At 44.8% G+C, this 5,143-nt stretch overlaps 1 pseudogene; it reads left to right on the top strand.

Moving 5' to 3' along the window:
- LOC139705889 (poly(rC)-binding protein 2 pseudogene) lies at positions 1–1,096 on the top strand (annotated as a pseudogene).
- Positions 1,097–5,143: the final 4,047 nt, after the last annotated feature.

Raw genomic sequence — 5,143 nt, 5'->3', positions numbered from 1 at the left:
ATAACTTTGTTCAACATGGACACCAGTGGGATTAAAGGAGGATTAAATGTCACAACATTCAGCTACTTATGCATATAAAGAAGATGGCAGTATCTTTCTGAGAGGAGAATCAGTTAAGATGTGGGAGGAGAGTGCTGCACATATGAATGTTGTAGAGGGAATTGTGCTGGGAGAATGGACACATTGGCTGGACCCACTAATGCCAACTTCAGAGCTTTGTTATAATCATTGACAAACTGGAAGAGAACATCAGCAACTCTGTGAACCATAGCACACCTGCCAGTAGACACCAGTCACTATGAGCCTGGTGGTCCCTGCTAGTCAGTGTGGCTCCCTCATTAGAAAACATGTTTATGAGATGAAGGAGATTTGACAGAGCACAGGGGCTCAATCCCAGGTGACAAGGACATTCTCCCTAATGCAGCTGGGTGGGCCTTTGCTATTGCAGGCATTTCTCAATCCATCACTGAGTGTGTCAAACAGATGTGCATAGTCATGTTAGAGTCCCCCCACTGGGTTGCTCATGCTATACTGCCCAAGATGCCATCTTCTGCAGTCCTCTTTTCAGGGATCCAGGGCAGGTACAGCACAAGCAGCAACAGTGCACACTTTTCCCACATCACCTCATCCATGTGCCTCAATCCTGATATAGAGAAACCCCTCTAGAGACCTGTGCCATTCAAGGACAGTCTGCCATTCCATAGCTAGCCTTGACCAAGTTGCACCAATTGGCAATGCAACACTCTCATTGTCCTGGGACACAATGATCACACGGGATTAAACAACATTGATTCCAGCTCTTCAGATGTGAAAGGCTGTCCAGCAGGTTTGCATGCACCTGGTCAGGCTACTCATAAACTCAGTGTCCCAAACAACTTGAATGGCTGCAAAATCAGGTGTCAAGGCACCAAAACAAATGAGATCCTTCAGATGTCTGGAGCACAGGTGAATATTGTGAGCCCAGTGGAAGATCTACTGATAGCAGCTCACCATCACTGAATCTGCTGCCAGCAGTATCCTGGCTCAGAATCTCATCAAGCTCAGCCTTTCCTCAGAGAGAGGTGGCATGGGGAGTCATTGGAACAATGCAGATTGATCTCTTATCCCTTTCATCTGCTCACTGCCACTCATGATCCATCTGTTTAGTTTCTGAACAGTGATTCCAGGTTTTACATAGTTTGTAAATCTTAAGATTCTACACACTTTATTATCCACTCATGGTTGTTTAATATTATTTGTTCTAATTAGTTATATATGACAGCAGAATGCATTTCAATTTATTGTACACAAATGGAGCATACATTTTCATTTCCCTGGTTGTGCACGAAGTACAGTCAAACCATTTGTGCAACCATACATGTATCTAGGGTAATGCTACCCATCTTCCACTGCCTTTCCTATTTCCAGGTCCCCTCCATTCCTTTCACTCCCCTTTGACCAATCTGGGGTCTGAACCCAAGGGCACTAAACTACTACAACACATCCCCAGTTGTTTTTAATATTTTATTTAGAGACAGGGTCTCCTTAAGTTAATTAGGGCATCTCTAAGTTTCTGGGCTAGCTTTTAAGTCTCAGTCCTTCTGCCTTAGCCTCCTGAGCCACTATGGATTACAGGCATGAGACACTCACTATGTCCCACTGAAATAATTTGTTTTATAGATTCTCAGTTTAGTATGAATCTAAACATCCATATGTCCCCATCCAAATAAAGGTCAGTGAGCCCTGGGCTGGCTGCCCTCTCTCACTGCTCTTCTCTACCTCTGCCTGGAGATAAGCTCAGTGCCAATTCTTTCTGTCATTCCTTATAGCTTAACCATAAGTGAAGAAGCAGAATTTTACTTGGTTTTGTCTTATTTGAGTTTTGAGTAACTCAATGTTATCATTAGTGCTCTATCTCTGTGGTGCTATAACTTGTATTGTGTGGATTCTCTGCCTCAGTTGGCTAGACTCCTATTGCTGTCTCAGGCTGTGGGTCTTCCAGATCTCTCCTTTTGTAAGAACCTCACTTCTTTCCAGTTTAACTTTTTAATCTTGATAATGTCATTCTTTTAAAAATTTTGGCCCCCAAGTGCACACACTTCAAATGTTGTAGACTTTGGAAAAACATTGTCAGGTTATAGATTATGGATGAATTCAAATTACTAGAAAATTCCAGTGCAATGTCTGGATGAGCTCTGACTATTCATATATGTGCATTTATGTCTTACACCTGTCTATCCTGGTTTATTTCATATCACCATATATTTCTTTTTACTGAATATCATTTGCATGAGCAATTTTCTGTGTATTTCAATGTTCTTGGAAAGGTTTTCAGTAATTTTCTCATGTTTATTCATTTGTGAAGACATTTCTTTTTCCATTTAATATTCCCTTTGTGTGAATTTATTTTCCTTTGTAAATACTGCAGGCATTTGCCCTGAGGTAGAGCAGTCATCTTGCACCCTGTTGCAGTTTCATGAAGGAGCCTCATTTTTAATAGATTTGAGTGTATCACTCTCTTCTTTTGGATTTCCTTTATCTTATCATTAAGAAAACCTATAAGACAGGGGGCATGGTGGGTTTTGAGAGATAAATCCTTAGGTATCCCCTCCTGGACACAGGGAATGAGCTCTCCTGGGGTCACATTTCAGCAGTCAGAGTGTGGCTATCAATATGGGAATGTGTTGACCCCTCTGTGTGTGGGTATTCATTCTGAACTGTGAGTGAGGCAGGCTCCTCACCTGGTTCAAGTGTTTTCTTTTGCTTTCACTGAGTTCTTTTTATTATTGTCATGCAATTAGTTTTTATGCACTTAATACTTGTACTTCCTGATTGTCTTTATATTTTTCTGTCTGAAAATTAGTTGACAGAGTAAAAGTGTGAGCAGGCCTTGCCCATGAAGCCCTGGCCTCTTCCCAAGTGATTTATGCCTGGCTCCCTCCTTCCCAGTCAGGCCTGACCAGGCAGCACACACCTTCTCTGAGATCAGGTCAGGCTGCCTTGGAACCAAGGCTGTAATTCCTCACATATGCCTGGGACTCTGTGCCCAGAAGAGCTTCCTAGCCAACAGGGCCTGCTGTGGAAAGCCAGGCTCAGCTCTGCATGAGTGGAAATGTCCCCCTGGTGGGGCAGGTCCCCTTGCTGGGAGGAAGTCCTGCCTGAAAAGGGCTTTTGCCAATACCTTGTCTTCCTGGCCTACGTACCCAGGAGCATGATGCATCTCCTGTCAGTCAGGGCCCCAGAGTGTGTATATTTGGGCTGGGGTGAGAGAGGGGTCTTGTGGAGCCCTGGCCAGTCAGAGGCCTGTCTCTCTCACCCTGTGGAGCTCAGAATCCATATCCAGGACTGTGTCTTCTCTGCTGTGTGAGGCCCAAGTGGCTTTGGCTCACATTTGTCTCTCTGTGACCTGCAGGTGCTATGAGGTCCACAGGAAGGAATTCTGGACTCCCCAGAATGCAGAAAATGGTGAGTGTGTGGGGCAGGTCTGGTCAGGTGGGAAGGTAGGCTTGTTAGAAGTGGTGAACCAGCTGTGGCTGGCCTCTGGCCTCCCACTGTCAGCTCTATAGTCAGCCAAGAGTACCTGAGTCAGATGCTGCTTCATTTCAGCCCTTGCTTCCTTCAGTCCATGGTGTGGGTTGATCCAGGTCTGGCAGCCACTTTGGCAGAACCCTCTCTGCCCAGCTGGACCCCAGCCCTAGGTTCTCAGTGTGAAGTAAAGGCAGTAGGTCTCATGGGATCCTGCTTCAGGTGTGGGGCTCCTGGGTAGAAGATGCTGGTTTGGGGGTCTGTGTTCCTCTTCTGCCCAGGAGTCACCCTGCTTTCCCCAAAGTAGCCCATGCCTGGGTCATCAGTGGATCCTTAATATATCAGCCCTCTCCTCACATTTCCAGACTCTACCTTGCCATCCAGCGCACAGCATCATCAACTCTTTGCTCCTCACACTACATTCATGTGGGCACAGCTTCAAAGATGTTTTCTTTTTTTTAATTTGCCATGTGATGAAAGCAGAGATCAGCCACCTGGAATTCCACTGGTAAAATACTTTGTGCCTCTCTTCATTTATCTTCCGCAGGCACAGATAATGTCATAAGTTTGTGTTGAAATTCCACTTGGCTCTTCAGAGGGTCCTCTGTCCTCTGCCATTTTCCTGTCCATTCCTGTGGCTGTGAAAGTGTGTCCTTCACTGCCTTGTTTCTTGCAGGGTGCAGACAATTTGGGGCCCCGGGGCAGCTCCTTTTAGAGGGCAGTCTGATGTGTGGGGTGTAGAATCTCAAGGGAGCAGCTGGAGGGTCTGGGTATGAGGAATCCTTTGGGATTTGAGCCATGCTCTATTACCACTTGTATACTTCATTTCTTTCTTCCTCCCTCCCTCCCTCCTTCCTTCCCTCCCTTCCTCTCTCTCTCTCTCTCTCTTTCTCTATTTCTCTCTTTCTTTCTTTCCAGGGATTGAACATAGTCGTGCTTAAACACTAAGCCACATTCCCAGCTTTTTAAACAATTTTTAGAGACATGTTCATACTAAATTTCATAGGGTCTAACTAAGTTCTAAAACTAGCTTTGAACTTTTGATACTCCAACATCAGCCTCCCAAATCACTAGGATTGGAGCCATGTGCCCTCACGCATGGCCTGAATACCCTAATTTCAGAGATTAGTTTTTATTGATTTTTTTCTGTTACACTTCACATCTTTTTTTATATAAACCTGCAGCCAGGTGCAGGTTTTTTTCTTTAAAACATGTTTAAGCAATTCCCCCTAATTTTCTACACCCATTGTCATCTGATTAGGCAAAGCTGTGAGAGGCTTTTTTAGACCTCAGATCACACTATGTCCACTGTGATGTGCAAATGCAGTAATTCACAGGTAAGTCTTTCCTCTGTTGTTTCTGGAATCTGAGACCAGACACCCACACTGGGCACTCAGTGTTTCAGTCAGCTTTTTTGCCACTGTGAATAAAGGACCAAACAAGAACAATTGTAGTAGAGAAAAAGTTTATTTGAAGGCTAATGGTTTTAGAGGTGTTAGTGCACAGGAGGCTGGTTCCACTTCTTGGGGCTCCAGATGAGGCAGAACATCATGGTGGAAAACTGTGGCACAGGGAAACAGATCACATGGTGATCAGAAAGTAGAGCGAGAGACTCCACGTGCCAGATACAGTATATCCC

The sequence above is a fragment of the Marmota flaviventris genome, chromosome 5, assembly GCF_047511675.1.
Source record: "Marmota flaviventris isolate mMarFla1 chromosome 5, mMarFla1.hap1, whole genome shotgun sequence".
Classification (NCBI taxonomy): Eukaryota; Metazoa; Chordata; class Mammalia; order Rodentia; family Sciuridae; genus Marmota; species Marmota flaviventris.
The sequence above is the reverse complement of the archived record's forward strand: the minus strand, read 5'-3'. Positions and strand labels throughout refer to the sequence as shown.